Here is a 19041-nt window from a genome sequence, read left to right as displayed (position 1 = left end):
CCAAGTTTGGGTTCGCCCCTTGGGGAGGAGTGCGGTGCATTTAGGAAACCTAACGGGTGGCTACAGCCCCGGGGAATCTTTGTAAAGGCTACGTAGTGATGCCCTGCTGGGTCACCTTGGTAGTGATCAATGGAGAGTCATGATCTCCGGGCAGAATGGGAATCACGGCTTGTGGGTAAAGTGCACAACCTCTGCAGAGTGTTTGAAAACTGATATATCAGCCGTGCTCGCGGTTATGAGCGGCCAAGGGAGCTCCAGTGATTAGTGGTACTTGATCAGAGATACTTTGGTACAGGTGGTTATGAGATTGATGGTTTTGGTTATGACTATGGTGCTGGTAAGTGGTACTCCTTCCGTTTGGAAAGGAGTACGTTTGGGTTAATAACTTGGGTTAATGCTAAAACTTGGCTTTCTATTAGTAAATAATAATCTGACCAACTAAAAGCAACTGCTTGACTTACCCCCACATAAAGCTAGTCCACTACAGCCAAACAGGGTACTTGCTGAGTATGTTGATGTGTACTCACCCTTGCTCTACACACCAAACCCCCCCCCATCCCCAGGTTGTCAGCATTGCAACCACTGCTCAGGCGAAGATGAAGCTGTGGAAGGAGACTTCCAGGAGTTCCAAGATTACGACGAGTTCTAGGTGTGGGTTAGCGGCAACCCCCAGTCGGCTGCCTGTGAAGGCCGCGGTTATCTACGTTTCTTTTCCGCACTTTGATTTATTGTAAGGACTATATGGACGTCTCAGACGTATGATGTAATCGACTATTTCCCTTATTAATACTATTTTGAGCACTGTGTGATGATGTCCATGTTATGTAACTGCTGTGTACGTGAATAACTGATCCTGGCACGTACATGGTTCGCATTCGGTTTGCCTTCTAAAACCGGGTGTGACATAGGTGGTATCAAAGCCGTGCTGACTGTAGGACCGCTAACCTAGAGTAGAATGGTCGTTCTAAGGACTATAGACCTCTGTCCCTGCCTTGACTTTGATATCCCTTCAAAAGTTGGTCATACCGACCAAACCTATGTTCTACTATATATTATACCTTGCTGAAAATCATGTTTTATTCTAATCCTTCATTTACTTATGATTCATTATTTGCTGGTCATATTGATTCTGTTCTCACCCTTTTGCTTGCGATGTCTTTTGTAGATGGCTCGACTTAGACACACTGCACGAAAGTCAGTCATCCCCTTCTTACCCTCCCGCCTTGCTGAGCGTCCGCTTCGCCGTCCCGTGGCCGGACAGTCCAGCCACTTGGAGAGACTACACCACCGCCTGCGTGAGGAGCAGGAGCGTCGACGACAGGAGCAGCAGAGCTCTTCCTTCTCGCTCCAGCAGGAGATAGAGTCTGTGAGGAGCTGCTCCCCTGTGCTTCCTCTGGAGGCGCCCCCTGCACCATCACTGGGCATCCCAGCTTCTGGAGTAGCTGCTGGAGGAGACCCAGACGACGGAGATGGCGACGACAGCTCGAGCCACGACACCGACTTCTCTGCTAACCTTGAGCCGGAAGGATGGGTTGCTCGACCCATCACTCGCGACGCTGCTCGCGGGTGTCACTTCCACGATGTGCTTGACACCCTGCTACGTCGGGCATTTAACCGGCATACTTGGTCCGTCGAGTATCGCTGTGTGGTCTACCAGCACAGTCGCGGGGTCTACCCGGACCGCTGGGAGGCAACCTGCTTGGTGCGCTGCCCGGAGAACAGTCTCCAGGGTGCGGAGGCCTGCTCAGAGCACTATTCTATCTCTGAGCGGGACTCAGCTGAGGCAGCCATGCAAGATGCTGCACGGCGTGCGCTTTCGCACTACTGCTCGGTTTTCGGTGGGGCAGCTGACGGTCTTGACCTGAAGTATTACCCCCACCGTCCATCTGGCAGCACAGGAGGCGTGATTGTCTCACCTATCGGTGAGGGCAATCCTAGGTTGAGCAGCACAGTCAACCTAGCCGCCGTGCTAAACACGGAGCTGGACCATGCATTAGACGAGCTGAGTAGGGCTCGTGCTGAGATCGCCCTGCTGCGGGCTGAGCGCGCGGAACGTCGTCACCTGGACGGTGGTTCCCCCGCTCCCGTCGGGACTCAGCACCCGTACCGCTCACCTCAGCGTGGATACCAGTCCTATGGCAATCCCGCCTGCAAGACCAAGATAACTCTAGAACCATAGCTCGTTAGAGTTGGATCTTGTAATTAATACGAAATATATACATAGAAGCTTCAGTATTAGCGTTAGTCTCGGTCTTAGTTAGTCTTAGTTAGACAGGGTAGTTTGCTATATCCTGTGCATTTATGTTTGTCATGATGAACTATGTTTGGTTTGGATCTTTGTAATGATTGTCACCAGAGTGTGGGTATCCCCTGCATTTTGGTTTATCTATTATGTTAATGGAGTTAGTTATATAGTGGGGAAGCCTTTTTATCCCACTTTCCTCTTTATCTGAGAAGTTGTGTGGTCTGTGTTGGAGATCAGTGAAGATGCTCATCTGTTCAGTGCTGTTGAAGAATTCTATTCTCTTTTCTTATGCTGCAAGACTTGCCAGATCGGTTCTGATGTGTGGTTGCATTCTGCAGATGTCAGAAAATAGGCGCAGAGGAGGAAGGCGTGCTCAGCAGGAGCGAGCCGCTCAACAGGAGGAGGTGCCCCAGCAGCAGCACCTGCCGCCCCCGCCCCCGATGTCGATCGAGCAGATGTTTCTGATGCAGACTCAGGCAGTTCAAGCCATCGGTCAGACTTTGGCCGCCATTCAGCAGCAGCAGCAGCAACAGCAGCAGGCCCCACCTCAGCCCCAGATGCCTCAGATGCCCAGAGACAAGCGTGCTGAATTCATGAGAGGTCATCCACCAACGTTCGCTCATTCTTCTGACCCCATGGATGCTGAAGACTGGCTGCGCACTGTGGAGCGGGAGTTGCATACCGCTCAGTGCGATGATAGGGAGAAAGTCCTGTATGGTCCCCGTCTGTTGAGAGGAGCAGCCCAATCATGGTGGGAGTCTTACCTCGCCACCCATGCCCACCCTGACGCCATCACCTGGGAAGAGTTCAGAGGTAGCTTTCGTCAGTACCATGTCCCTGCAGGTCTGATGACAGTGAAGAAGGAGGAGTTCCTGGCCCTAAAGCAAGGGCCATTGTCTGTCAGTGAGTACCGAGACAGGTTTCTGCAATTGTCTCGCTATGCTCCTGAAGATGTCAACACCGACGCCAAGCGACAGTACCGTTTCCTGAGAGGCTTGGTTGACCCTCTGCAGTATCAGCTGATGAATCACACCTTCCCGACATTCCAGCACCTGATTGACAGAGCAATCATGACAGAGAGGAAGCGTAAGGAGATGGAGGATCGTAAGCGCAAGATCAGTGGACCCCAGCCTAGAAGCAGCAATCGTCCTCGTTTCTCAGGCAATCAACCTCAGCAGTTTAGGCAGAACCAGCGTCCACCTCAGCAGCATCAGCAGTTCCAAAGGCAGTATCCTCAGCACCAGTACCAGAACCGTCAGAGCAATCAGTCAGGAGGTCAGTTTCAGAGGCAGAATCAGCAGGCACCTCGTCTTCCTGCCCCAGCAAACCAGCAGAACAGTCAGGCAGCACCAGCTCAGGTTGGAAACAGAGCATGTTTCCACTGTGGAGAGCAAGGCCATTGGGTGATGCAATGTCCGAAGAAGGCAGCCCAGCAGCAGTCAGGCCCCAATGCCCCAGCAAAGCAGAATGTGCCTCAGCCTGGAGCAGGCAATCGCTCTCAGCCACGCTATAATCATGGAAGACTGAACCACTTGGAGGCTGAAGCAGTTCAGGAGACCCCCGGCATGATAGTAGGTATGTTCCCAGTCGACTCCCATATTGCAGAAGTGTTATTTGATACTGGAGCAACACATTCTTTCATTACTGCATCATGGGTAGAAGCACATAATCTTCCAATTACTACCATGTCAACCCCCATTCAAATTGACTCAGCCGGTGGTAGAATTCGAGCCGATAGCATTTGTTTGAATATAAGTGTGGAAATAAGGGGGATAGCGTTTCCCGCCAACCTTATAGTAATGGGTACTCAGGGAATAGATGTCATCCTAGGGATGAATTGGCTAGATAAGTATCAGGCAGTTATCAGTTGTGATAAAAGGACCATCAAGTTGGTGTCCCCACTAGGAGAGGAAGTGGTGACTGAGTTAGTCCCGCCTGAGCCAAAGAAAGGAAGTTGTTATCAGATGGCCGTTGATAGCAGTGAAGCAGACCCAATTGAGAGTATCAAGGTTGTGTCCGAGTTCCCGGATGTGTTTCCAAAGGACTTACCGGGTATGCCACCAGAGCGGAAAGTTGAGTTTGCTATAGAGCTTCTTCCTGGAACCGCCCCTATCTTCAAGAGAGCTTACAGAATATCTGGACCAGAGTTGGTTGAACTTAAGAAGTAGATTGATGAGCTGTCCGAGAAAGGTTACATTCGGCCAAGCACCTCGCCTTGGGCCGCCCCTGTCCTATTTGTGGAGAAGAAAGATGGCACCAAAAGGATGTGTATTGATTATCGAGCTTTGAATGAGGTCACGATCAAGAACAAGTATCCTTTGCCCAGGATAGAAGATCTATTCGACCAGTTGAGAGGAGCCAGTGTGTTCTCCAAGATTGATCTGAGGTCAGGTTATCATCAGCTCAGGATCCGACCTTCGGACATTCCGAAGACGGCATTCATTTCCAAGTATGGTTTGTATGAGTTCACTGTGATGTCTTTTGGTTTGACCAATGCGCCAGCGTTCTTCATGAACTTGATGAACAGTGTATTTATGGATTACCTTGATAAGTTTGTGGTGGTCTTCATTGATGACATTCTGGTTTATTCTCAAAGCGAAGAAGAGCACGCAGATCATTTGAGGATGGTATTGCAGAGATTGCGAGAGCACCAGTTGTATGCAAAGTTGAGCAAGTGTGAATTCTGGATCAATGAAGTCCTGTTCTTGGGTCACATAATCAATAAGGAAGGATTGGCTGTGGATCTGAAGAAAGTGGCAGACATTTTGAACTGGAAAGCGCCAACAGATGCCCGAGGAATCAAGAGTTTTATTGGAATGGCCGGGTATTATCGGCGATTCATTGAAGGGTTTTCGAAGATTGTGAAACCAATGACCGCGTTGCTAGGCAACAAAGTTGAGTTCAAGTGGACCCAGAAATGCCAAGAGGCCTTTGAAGCGCTGAAAGAGAAGTTGACTACAGCGCCTGTCCTAGTCTTGCCTGATGTGCACAAGCCCTTCTCGGTGTATTGTGATGCTTGTTACACAGGTTTGGGATGTGTGTTGATGCAAGAGGGAAGAGTTGTGGCTTACTCGTCCCGACAGCTGAAGGTTCATGAGAAGAATTACCCAATCCATGATCTAGAGTTGGCAGAAGTGGTTCACGCACTGAAGACATGGAGGCACTACCTGTATGGACAGAAGTGCGATGTTTACACATATCACAAGAGTCTGAAGTACATATTCACTCAGTCAGAGTTGAACATGAGGCAACGAAGATGGTTAGAGTTGATCAAAGATTATGAGTTGGAGATTCATTACCATCCAGGCAAAGCAAACGTAGTGGCAGATGCTTTGAGCAGAAAGAGTCAAGTCAATCTGATGGTCGCTCGTCCGATGCCTTATGAGTTGGCCAAGGAGTTTGACAGGTTGAGTCTCGGATTTCTGAACAATTCGCGAGGAGTCACAGTTGAGTTGGAACCTACCTTAGAGCGCGAAATCAAAGAAGCGCAGAAGAATGATGAGAAGATCAGTGAGATCCGGCGACTGATTCTAGAAGGCAAAGGCAAAGATTTTCGAGAAGATGCAGAAGGCGTGATATGGTTCAAAGACCGCTTGTGTGTTCCCAATGTCCAGTCTATTCGGGAGTTGATTCTCAAGGAAGCTCATGAGACAGCCTATTCGATTCACCCTGGCAGTGAGAAGATGTATCAGGATCTGAAGAGGAAATTCTGGTGGTACGGAATGAAGAGGGAAATCGCAGAGCATGTGGCTATGTGCGATAGTTGCCGAAGAATTAAGGCAGAGCACCAGAGACCTGCTGGATTGTTGCAACCGTTGCAGATCCCTCAGTGGAAATGGGATGAAATCGGTATGGATTTCATAGTCGGATTGCCTCGCACTCGAGCCGGCTACGATTCCATTTGGGTAGTAGTGGACCGCTTGACCAAGTCAGCCCACTTCATACCTGTCAAGACCAACTATAGCAGTGCAGTATTAGCAGAGCTGTATATGTCTCGGATCGTTTGTCTTCATGGAGTGCCAAAGAAGATAGTGTCAGATAGAGGAACGCAGTTCACCTCTCACTTCTGGCAGCAGTTGCATGAAGCTTTGGGCACGCATCTGAATTTCAGTTCAGCTTATCATCCGCAGACAGATGGCCAGACCGAAAGGACCAACCAAATTCTTGAAGATATGTTGAGAGCCTGTGCGTTGCAAGATCAGTCCGGATGGGACAAAAGATTGCCTTATGCAGAGTTTTCCTATAACAACAGTTACCAGGCCAGTTTGAAGATGTCACCATTTCAGGCGCTCTATGGAAGGAGTTGTAGAACTCCGTTGCAATGGGATCAGCCCGGAGAAAAGCAAGTGTTTGGGCCAGACATTTTGCTTGAAGCCGAAGAGAACATCAAGATGGTCCGAGAGAATCTGAAGATAGCGCAATCGAGGCAGCAAAGCTATGCAGACACAAGAAGAAGAGAGCTAAGTTTCGAAGTCGGAGACTATGTCTATCTGAAAGTGTCACCGATCAGAGGAGTCAGAAGATTCGGAGTGAAAGGCAAGCTAGCACCCCGCTACATTGGTCCGTATCAGATTCTTGCAAGACGTGGAGAAGTGGCCTATCAGCTCAGTTTGCCCGAGAATTTGTCTGCTGTGCATGATGTCTTTCATGTGTCTCAGTTGAAGAAGTGCTTGCGTGTGCCAGAAGAGCAGTTGCCAGTGGAAGGTCTTGAAGTCCAGGAGGACTTGACCTACGTTGAGAAGCCAGTGCAGATCCTTGAGGTTGCAGACAGAGTCACCCGAAGGAAGACCATCAGAATGTGCAAAGTCAGATGGAATCATCACTCTGAGGAAGAAGCAACCTGGGAGCGTGAAGATGATCTGATGGCTAAATACCCTGAGCTCTTTGCTAGCCAACCCTGAATCTCGAGGGCGAGATTCTTTTAAGGGGGATAGGTTTGTAACGCCCTGAATTTGGGGGTAGAATTTTTTTTCTCCTTTTCTCTCACCAAATTCAGGCGTTACCCTTTTCTTTTCTCGTTCCCTCGCTAAACCTTGACCTTTTCCAAAGTTATAGCGGGACTTGGTTTGGATTTCCCGTGTAAAGAAAAACCCTAAATTACTTTATGTTGTTTGATGCACCATGCCGAACCATGCATTCTTCGATTGCTTAGAAATGTAAGTGCATTCATCTAGGAAGATCGGATTTCGAAAAAGGAGAAAAACCCTTTTCTCCCTTTTCTTTCTTTTTCTTTTTTTCTTTCTCTCTCCCCTCCTTTTTCTCTCTCCCGCGCCGTGGGCCGCCCCTGGCCGGCCCAGCCGCCCCCCCCGCGCGCCCCTTTGGGCCCATTGGCCCAGCCGCCCCCTCCCTTTCCCCCAATTTCCCCAAAATCCCTCTCCCTCCCTCTCATTCTCTCTCTTCCCCACCCCAGCCGCCGCCCCCCTGCCCTAGCCGCCGCCCCCTGCAGCTCGGCCGCCCCGCCGCTCGGCCGCCCGCCCCCGTCCCCGGTGAGGTCCCCCTCCCCCTCTCCTCCCTCCCCCATCTCCCCTCCCCTCCCCCCTACCCGGCTTGGCCGCCCCCTGCCCCTGCGCCCCGGTCCGGCCGCCCGCCGCCCAGCTCGGCCGCCCATGGCCGGCTCGGCCGCCGCCGCCCCTGCGCGCCCTGCCCCGCCCCCTGCCCGGCTCGGCCGCCTCTGCGCCCCCTGCCCCGCGCCCCCCGCCAGCTCGGCCGCCCGCCCCCGCCCCTGCCCCAGGCCGGTTCAACCGCCCCCTGGCCGGTTCAACCGCCCCCCTTTTTTATTTTATTTTATTTTATTTTATTTTCTTTCATTACTGTTACTTATTTTATTTTAGGTAGGTTAATCATTGTTCATGTTGTTGAAATAGGAAACTTAATTTAGAATTTCGTTATGCTAGTTAATTCATATAATCAATTGTTTATCCGGTTCAATGTTGGTCAACTAAAAATGACTAGGTTTCCGTTAGTGCATATAACTAAATTCTTTTGTTAGAACCAATTGTAACTAATCATTAGCGCATGAGCTTTAACCCCCCCGCGAGACCTTTTCCCGTTTCTTTCTAACCATAATGAATGCGATATCGAATGTCATACTTGATGTATATTCACTTTCTTTGTTCCCTTGTATGATGTACTGTTTGTTTCCCAATTCGAATGGATGAATGTATGTATGCTTGCAATCGCATAGAGAACGATCCGGTCGAAGAGCCCGAGGAACTCGCAGGAGAAGCCCCTGAGCAGCAGTCGTTTGGTGGAGGCAAGTGTCCCTTGACCTATCTATGTCCTATTCATTCTTTAATTCACCTCCCGCATTACACATTTATGCCTAAGGATTGACTAGCTTTGTTATCCATGCCCTTGTTTACCTATCTGGGTTGGATTATTATTGTTTAGCTTTATGCTATTGCTCAAACTCTAATCAATGAACATGATGAGACTATCTATGATACGCTGTTTTCCCCTTTCTTATGATGATGTTATACTTGTGGTCTTCAAGGGGGCTCGAGCGGTTTCTCGAGTGCCTCTCCGTAAGGACCTGTTCTATGGATGACCGCCCGGGAAAACAGTGCAACCATGAGGGTGGAATGGGATGCCCTTAGCTGAATAATTAGAGGATCCGGGGTGTAGTTCACTTAGCCGTCGTGCCGTCAGTGGGGCTCGGTGTATGCGGCTCGCTCTGCCAAGTTTGGGTTCGCCCCTTGGGGAGGAGTGCGGTGCATTTAGGAAACCTAACGGGTGGCTACAGCCCCGGGGAATCTTTGTAAAGGCTACGTAGTGATGCCCTGTTGGGTCACCTTGGTAGTGATCAATGGAGAGTCATGATCTCCGGGCAGAATGGGAATCATGGCTTGTGGGTAAAGTGCACAACCTCTGCAGAGTGTTTGAAAACTGATATATCAGCCGTGCTCGCGGTTATGAGCGGCCAAGGGAGCTCCAGTGATTAGTGGTACTTGATCAGAGATACTTTGGTACAGGTGGTTATGAGATTGATGGTTTTGGTTATGACTATGGTGCTGGTAAGTGGTACTCCTTCCGTTTGGAAAGGAGTACGTTTGGGTTAATAACTTGGGTTAATGCTAAAACTTGGCTTTCTATTAGTAAATAATAATCTGACCAACTAAAAGCAACTGCTTGACTTACCCCCACATAAAGCTAGTCCACTACAGCCAAACAGGGTACTTGCTGAGTATGTTGATGTGTACTCACCCTTGCTCTACACACCAAACCCCCCCCATCCCCAGGTTGTCAGCATTGCAACCACTGCTCAGGCGAAGATGAAGCTGTGGAAGGAGACTTCCAGGAGTTCCAAGATTACGACGAGTTCTAGGTGTGGGTTAGCGGCAACCCCCAGTCGGTTGCCTGTGAAGGCCGCGGTTATCTACGTTTCTTTTCCGCACTTTGATTTATTGTAAGGACTATATGGACGTCTCAGACGTATGATGTAATCGACTATTTCCCTTATTAATACTATTTTGAGCACTGTGTGATGATGTCCATGTTATGTAACTGCTGTGTACGTGAATAACTGATCCTGGCACGTACATGGTTCGCATTCGGTTTGCCTTCTAAAACCGGGTGTGACACTGTGACGAGTTCGTGAGAGGTCTAGGTCGTCGTCTCCCAGTCAACTTTGGGTTGCTGGACCGTTGTCTCCTTTTGATGTAATTATTTATTTATTTTGTATAGAACTCCTATTATATAGTAAACATGTGACATTCGATCCTGTGCCATGATTCATCATATGTGTGAGACTTGGTCCCATCACACCTGGTGATTATGTTCGTGCCCGGGTCTTGGTGCCCCGAAACCCGGGTGTGACAGTGCGCCACCGGATAGTCACTGTAGACGGTCCGGTGCCGATCTCCTTCCTTTTCTGGCGCAGACAACCATTGCAGCTCTGGGCCAGTTGGCGCACCGAACACTGTCCGGTGCCCCCTGTCGACCGTTGGCGCGGGCCACACGTCACCCGCGGATTGCGCAGCCGACCATTGCGCTGGCGACCGTTGGCTCACCGAACAGTCCGGTGCACCACCGGACAGTCCGGTGAATTATAGCCGTACGCCGCAGAACTTTTCTCGAGTGCGACCTTTTCACCGGAGACCAGCCTGGCGCACCGAACACTGTCTGGTGCACCACCGGACAGTCCGGTGTGCCAGACTGAGCTGGACTTCGGCTGCACACAGCCAAGTCACTTGCAATTCTTTTCTTTTCTTCTCTTCTCTGTTTCTAACACTTAGACAATTATATTAGTATACAAAAACCAATTACTAAGTCTAGAAACATACCTTGTTATATGATTTGCACTTTTTGCTTGTTTGGCACATAATCAACTCACTTACTATGTGTTGGACATTTAATCACCAAAACATTATAGAAATGGCCCAAGGGCACATTTCCCTTTCGTCAACAAAAATAGACAATGACTCATCTCTTTCTTTATTACTTTGGTAACCGCTTGAGCACACATTCTGCAAGTTCTTTTTGAATTTGGGGAGAAGTTATTTTTGCATTTTAGGACAGTTATCATCAAATGCCCGCCTCACTTCCTCATTTCTTAGTTTGTACAATCAAGAAATTCTAGAAAATTCCCTTTGTTCAACGAAGTTTCAGATTCATCGTGTCCACGAAACGGTTCACCTTGCAATGCAATATAGCTTACAATACCTAAAGATGTATCCAAACGAGTTTCATATTTCAACAACGACTCTTTTGTATGAGTTATAACCTTATGTTTTTACACTTACCCTTTGATTATCAAAATCCTCGAATGTCGTGTGTGCTCTATTATGAGCACTATTAGGACCACCAACATGTTTTTGAAGTATCAAGTAGGCATTCTTCCATTGCTTAAAGCCAATTTTTGTAAATACCTCATAACCAAATTTGTCATCATCTACACCCTTTCTAAAAAGATAACAACAAAAACAATAAGCCCTATCCTTTACCAAACTGTATTTGAAAGGGAAATTGCCTCAACATTTCCTATAATTAATTTTGGTATTTAATGACCATCACAAACCTTATGGACTAACTAGTTTACCTAGTTGATCATTTCTCAGGTGCATAAGTTCATCTACAACTATTCTAAGTCGACTGTCCGGAATACCGTAGATTATTCCGGACAGGAGAAGCATTTTGGAAAAACACCTATGCGCGGACCGTCCGGGCCCTTGCGGCGGACCGTTCGCGACACTAGGGTGAGCCTCGAACAAGAACACTGCAAAAACACAAGTTAACACTACGGGCCGTCTGAAGGAGAAGCGAGCACCGTCCGAGACCAAGCGTGGACTGTCAGGGCGTTGAAAAACCAGAAAAAACCCGAAGGTGAGGGGTTCGGTAAAATGCATTTTTAGCGTCCTCGCGGACCGTCCGGGGTGCACGGCCGGACCGTCCACGACTACTTTATCTGACATTTGATGACACATTAAATGCACTATAGCCGTTACTAGTGACCGTTGCGATTTCAGTCGTTGATGTGTAGGGGCAGACCGTCCGCGGTCAGTAGAAAAGGAGCAATGTCTAGGAAGTGGTTGGAGGCTATAAATATAACCCCAACCACCTCCATTCACTTGATACAAGCACTCTACTCATTCACATTCAATACAAGAGCTAGCAATCCATCCCAAGACACATTCAAAGCTTCCAATCTCTCCAAGTCCCACAATTAAGACAAGTGATCATTAGTGCTTAGTGACTTGAGAGAGTGTGATCAGTGTGTTATTTGTCGCTTTTGTCGCTTGGTTTTTTCGTAATCGTGCCTTCTTCATCTCTTTCTCAACCTTCTAAGTGAATTCTAAAGCAAGCAAGAGACACCTAAGTGTGTGGTGATCCTTACGGGGTCTTAGTGACCCAAGTGATTAAGGAGAAGCACTCGACCGGTCTGCGTGACCGATTGAGAGAGGGAAAGGGTTGAAATAGACCCGACCTTTGTGGCCTCCTCAATGGGGACTAGGTTCTTTGGAACCGAACCTCGGTAAACAAATTGTCGTGTTCATTTGTGTTGATCTTCACTCGATTTGTTTATCCCCTCTCCTCTCTCTCAAGTTCCCTTGTTAATATTGTGTTGAGTTTGCTCCCAAAGTTATCCGCATTGATTGAGCAACTCATAGCAAGAGGAACAATCTTCCGCACTCCGAATTTATTTCTAACCCTAACCCCCGGGCAAAGTGCATGTTCAAAGTTTATAATTTTTAGGTTTCTCCTATTCACTCCCCTCTAGGCGACTTTCAATTGGTATCAGAGCTCAGTGCTTCATTAGAGTCTAACAACTCGAAGTTATGTCGGGAGAACATGCCAAGAGAGAGATGGTCATCGGCGATAAGCCCGATGGCTCGGGAAGGAAGAACGATGAACGGACACCGTCGAAGGAGGCCGGAGACATGCACAAGGAGGAATCTGGTTGCTCCATCAAATCACATAGGAAGGGTGACAAGAAGAAAAAGAAAATGAAGAAGGTGGTCTACTACGAGACCGACTCTTCATCACCTTCCACATCTGGTGCTGAGTCTACCACTTCGAAGCGCCAAGAGCGCAAGAAGTATAGTAAGATGCCTTTACGCTATCCTCGCATTACAAAACGTGCTCCTTTACTTTCCGTACCACTAGGCAAACCACCATACTTTTATGGTGAAGATTATTGCATGTGGAGTGATAAAATGAGGCACCATCTATTCTCACCCCACGAAAGCATATGGGATATTGTTGAGTTTGGAGCGCAGGCACCACAAGTGGACGATGAGGATTATGACTATGATGAGGCCGCCCAAATAAGGCATTTTAATTCCCAAGCAACTTCTATACTCCTCGCCGCCTTGTGTCGAGAGGAGTATAATAAGGTGCAAGGGTTTAAAATGCCAAAGAAATTTGGGATGTGCTCAAGACGGCGCATGAAGGGGATGAGGTGACCAAGATCACCAAGTGTGAAACGGTCGAGGGAGAACTCGGTCGATTAGTCCTCAACAAAGGAGAGGAGCCACAAGCAATGTATAACCGACTCAAGACAATGGTCAACCAAGTGCGAAACCTCGGGAGCACCAAGTGGGATGACCATGAAATGGTCAAGGTTATTCTATGATCTCTCATTTTTCGTAATCCTACTCAAGTTCAATTAATTCGTGGAGATCCTAGATACAAACAGAAGTCCCCCGAGGAAGTAATTGGCAAGTTTGTGAGCTTTAAACTTATGATCAAAGACTCCAAACACATTGTCAACTTGGAGCAAGGTGCCACCTCCACACCCGAGGTACAACCCGTTGCATTCAAAGCAAAGTAAGAGAAGAAGAAGGAATCTACACCAAGTAGACTTCCAATCGACGCCTCCAAGCTCGACAATGAGGAGATTGCTCTTATCATCAAGAGCTTCTGGCAAATCCTCAATCAAAGGAAGGGGAAGGACTATAAACCTTGCTCTAAGAGGGTTTGTTATAGGTGTGGTAAGTCTGGTCACTTTATTGCTAAATGTCCATACACAAGTGACAATGACAGTGACAGTGACAGAGACGACAACAAGAAAGGAAAGAAGAAGATGGAGAAGAAGAGATACTACAAGAAGAAGGGTGGCAAGGCGCATGTGGGGCGGGAATGGGACTCTGACGAGAGCTCCACCGACTCCTCCGACGACGAGGACGCCGCTAACATCGCCATCAACAAAGGCCTTCTCTTCCACAACGTCGGCCACAAATGTCTCATGGCTAAGGATGAAAAAAAGAAGAAGGTACATCTAGAGATACCCCCAAATATACTACTTCCGATGGTAAGGGTAGCTCTAGTGACAATGAAGATGTTTTAACTTCTCTTTTTGCAAACCTCACCAAGGACCAAAAGAATAAGATAAATGAATTGATAGAATCCATCAACGAGAAGGATGATCTCTTTGAATGCCAAGAGGACTTTCTCGTTAAGGAAAATAAAAAATTTGTTAAGTTGAAAAATGCTTATGCTCTAGAGGTAGAAAAATGTGAAAATTTATCTAAAGAGTTTAACATTTGCAATGATTCAATTTCTTGTCTTAGAACTGAGAATGATAGTTTAAATGCTAAGATAGAAGAATTAAATGCTTGTAATGTTTCTACATCTACTGTTGAGCATGTCACCATTTGCACTAGATGTAGAGATGTTAATATTGATGCTATGAGTGATCATCTTGCCATGATTAAAGAACAAAATGATCACATAGCTAAATTAAATGCTAGAATTGCCGAGCATGAGTTAGAAAATGAAAATTTTAAATTTGCTCGTAGCATGCTTCTATAATGGGAGACGCCCAGGCATTAAGGATGGCATTGGCTTCCAACAAGGGAGTCAAAGCAACATCAAACTTAATGACCCCAAAAACAGATTATCTAATTTTGTTAAGGTTAAGGCTCCCATGGTTCAGGATAGAGAGTGTTATATTTTATATCCTGAGCACAAATTAGGAAAATTCATGCTAGAAAATCTCATATTGTTTCTCATCATGCTTACATATATAGTAATGAGGCTTCAAGCTCTAGGCCTTCAACTCATATCAAAATGCCTAAGAATAAAATTGTTAATGCATCAAATGAACATATCATTTCATTTAAGACTTTTGATGCATCTTTTATTCTAACTAACAAATCAAGCAAGGTAGTTGCCAAATATGTTGGGGGCAAACAGAAGAGTCCCAAGACTTGTGTTTGGGTATCCAGGGTGCTTATTTTTAATGTGAAAGGACCCAAGACCGTTTGGGTACCTAAGAACAAGACCTAAATTTGTTTTGTAGGTTTATGCATCCGGTGGGACAAGTTGGATAATCGATAGCGGGTGCACAAACCACATGACAGGGGAGAAAAAGATGTTCTCCTCATATGAGAAAAATGATGATCCCCAAAGAGCAATCACATTCGGGGATGGAAATCAAGGTTTGGTCAAACGTTTGGGTAAAATTGCTATATCCCCTGACCATTCATATTTTAATGTTTTTCTTGTAGATTCTTTAGATTACAACTTACTTTCTGTTTCTTAATTATGCAAAATAGGTTACAATTGTCTCTTTACTGATGTTGGTGTAACTGTCTTTAGAAGAAGCGATGATTCAATAGCTTTTAAGGGAGTGTTGGATGGTCAGCTATATTTAGTTGATTTTAATGATAACAATGCTGAACTAGACACTTGCTTAATTGCTAAGACTAATATGGGCTGGCTCTGGCATCACCAACTTGCTTATGTTGGAATGAAGAATCTTCACAAGCTTCTAAAGGGAGAACACATTTTAGGACTAACAAATATTCATTTTGATAAAGATAGGATTTGTAGCGCATGTCAAGTAGGGAAGCAAGTTGGAGCTCATCATCCACATAAGAAGATCATGACGACCGACAGGCCGCTGGAGCTACTCCATATGGATCTATTTGGCCCAATCGCTTATATAAGCATCGACGAGAGTAAGTATTGTCTTGTTATTGTGGGTGATTATTATCGCTTCACTTGGGTATTCTTTTTACAGGAAAAATCTCAAACCCAAGAGAACTTAAAGAGATTCTTGAGACGAGCTCAAAATGAGTTCGGATTGAGAATCAAGAAGATTAGAAGTGGTAGTGGAACAGAGTTCAAGAACTCTCAAATTGAAGTATTTCTTGAGGAGGAGGGCATCAAGCACGAGTTCTCTTCTCCCTACACACCTCAACAAAATGTTGTAGTGGAGAGGAAGAATAGAACTCTTTTAGATATGGCAGGGACAATGCTTGATGAGTACAAGACATTGGATCGGTTTTGCGCGGAGGCGATTAACACCGCTTGCTACTCCATCAACCGACTCTACCTTCACCGAATCCTCAAGAAAACATCATATGAACTCCTCACCGGTAAAAAGCCCAATGTTTCTTATTTTAGAACTTTTGGGAGCAAATGCTTTATTCTTATTAAGAGAGGTAGAAACTCTAAATTTGCTCCTAAAGCAGTAGAAGGTTTTTTACTTGGTTATGACTCAAACACAAGAGCATACAGAGTCTTCAACAAGTCCATTGGATTAGTTGAAGTTTCTTGTGACTGTTGACACCTTTTTCTGGCGCCAAACACCAACAAGAACCAGCATGGGTGCTCTCTGCACAGGGGCAGACGGTCCGTGGCCAGGGGCCAGACGGCACACGACAGCATGGGCGTACTGCACGGGTACAATATTGATATCCCGCGCTGCTTCCTCGGTAACGCGCGAGTCATGATGAGTGTAGCACATGCGACAACATGGGCGTACTGCCTGCCAATGGAATGGATAGGCATGCTGCCTGCAAGATGGCCTGGTCGCCGCCCGTCAGCGAAGTGGACGGGGCACATTAAATGCTGAGGCGGCACATCATCCGCCAGTGGAGTGGACATGGCTCATTAAATGCTAAGGCGACACATCGCCTGCTAGTGGAATGGACAGGTGGCGCGCCTTATCCGTAATAAATGCAGAGGCCGCGCGACCTAGAGGCCTTACGTCAGGCTCCGCCCGCTCGCTTACGTTACGGGCAGTAGGCCACGCGGCAGCATCGGGTCTCCGCCTAAGCGGGGAGTAGAGGCGTATGTGGTACAGTCCGAACACGTGTCAGCTCCGGACCTCCACCTGTCTTTGATTAAGGCTTGGGTATTCTTTGACTCGGAATCCCGGGACCCGGCTGTGACTGGCCCGGACCCCACACAGAGGGGTCCGGTACCCATCCCAGGGGTCCGGTCTGCATCTGTGGAGGTCTGGTCCGTATATGCGGGGTCCAGCGCTCTCCCATGGGGGTCCGGACCCACTGTTGATACCTTGGAGGATATTGTCTTCACTGGCCACGTGGCGGCCCTAGAGCCGTCCACGTGGTGGGGTCGGGTGCTGCTCACCACGTGACTAGAGATAGCCGCGTGGGCTCCGCGCCCTCATGTTGTAGTAAGGGGTACCCCTGTTCCGGGGTACCGATAGTGTCCAACAGTGACATTGTGTTTGATTAGACTAATGGTTCCCAAGTGGAGCAAGTTGATCTTGATGAATTAGATGATGACGAGGCTCCGTGCGTCACGCTAAGAAACATGTCCATTGGATATGTGTGTCCAAAAGAACCATCATCTTCCATACAAGCATCTCCACCAACCCAAGATGAGGAAATGGCTCAAGAAGAAAAGGATAAAGATCAAGACGATGAGCCATCTCAAGAGGAGGACATTGATCAAGGGGGAGATGAAGATGATCAAGACAAGGAAGATGATCAAGAAATTCAAAGTCAAAGACCATCGCACCCAAGGGTCCACCAAGCAATTCAAAGAGATCACCCCGTCAACTCCATACTTGGTGACATTCACAAGGGGATAACTACTCGATCTTGAGTTGCTCATTTTTGTGAACATTACTCTTTTGTGTCTTCTATTGAGCCATACAGGATAGAGGATGCACTTAGAGATCCGAACTAGGTGGTGGCAATGCAAGATGAGCTCAACAACTTCACGAGGAATGAGGTATGGCATTTAGTTCCACGTCCTGACCAAAATTTTGTAGGTACCAAATGGGTATTCCGCAACAAACAAGATGAGCATGGTGTGGTGACAAGGAACAAAGCCTGACTTGTTGCCAAGGGTTATTCACAAGTCGAAGGTTTGGATTTTTTATGAAACCTATGCACCCGTAGCTAGGCTTGAGTCAATTCGTATATTAATTGCCTATGCTACTTACCATAGCTTCAAGTTATATCAAATGGACGTGAAGAGTGCCTTCCTCAATGACCCTATCAAGGAAGAGGTATATGTTGTGCAACCTCCCGGCTTTGAAGATAACGAGTATCCTTCACATGTATATAAGCTCTCAAGGCGCTTTATGGGCTCAAGCAAGCCCCTAAAGCATGGTATGAATGCCCGCGAGACTTTCTTATCACTAATGGCTTCAAAGTTGAAAAAGCTGACCCTATTCTCTTTACTAAAACTATTGCTAAAGACTTGTTTATATGCCAAATTTATGTTGATGATATTATATTTGGGTCTACTAACAAGTCATCTTGTGAAGAGTTTAGTAGGATTATGATACAGAAATTCAAGATGTCAAAGATGGGGGGGGGTTGAAGTATTTCCTAGGATTCCAAATCAAGTAACTCCAAGAGGGTACCTTCATCTGCCAAACTAAGTACATTCAAGATATACTCAAGAAGTTTAGAATGAAGAATGCCAAACCCATCAAGAACCCATGGGAACAAATGGGCATCTCGACCTCGACACGGGAGGTAAATCTGTAGATCAAAAGGTGTACCGGTCGATGATAGGATCTTTACTCTATTTATATCCTTCACGACCGGATATTATGCTTTCCGTATGCATGTGTGCAAGGTTCCAGGGAAATCCTAAGGAAGTTCACCTTAGGGCCTTGAAAAGAATCATGAGGTATTTAGTTTACACTCTGAAGTTTGGGCTATGGTACCCCAAGGGATCTACCTTTGGTCTAATTGGGTATTCCAATGCCGATTATGCAGGGTGTAAAATTGATAGAAAGAGCACATCAGGGACTTGTCAGTTTCTAGGAAGATCTCTGGTGTCTTGGGCTTCAAAGAAACAAAACTCAGTAGCTCTATCCACCGTCGAAGTCGAGTATATTGTTGCAGGCCATTGTTGTGCACAATTACTCTGGATGAGGCAAACTCTTAGAGACTATGGCTACAAGTTGAGCAAAGTCCCTCTCCTATGTGATAATGAGAGTGCAATCCGCATGGCAGATAATCCCATTGAACATAGTCGCACTAAGCACATAGACATCCGGTACCACTTTTTGAGAGATCACCAACAAAAGGGGATATCGAAATTGCTTATGTTTGCACCCACAACCAATTAGTCGATATCTT

The sequence above is a fragment of the Zea mays genome, chromosome 3 (genome assembly GCF_902167145.1).
Source record: "Zea mays cultivar B73 chromosome 3, Zm-B73-REFERENCE-NAM-5.0, whole genome shotgun sequence".
NCBI classification, from domain to species: domain Eukaryota; kingdom Viridiplantae; phylum Streptophyta; class Magnoliopsida; order Poales; family Poaceae; genus Zea; species Zea mays.
The sequence above is the reverse complement of the archived record's forward strand: the minus strand, read 5'-3'. Positions refer to the sequence as shown.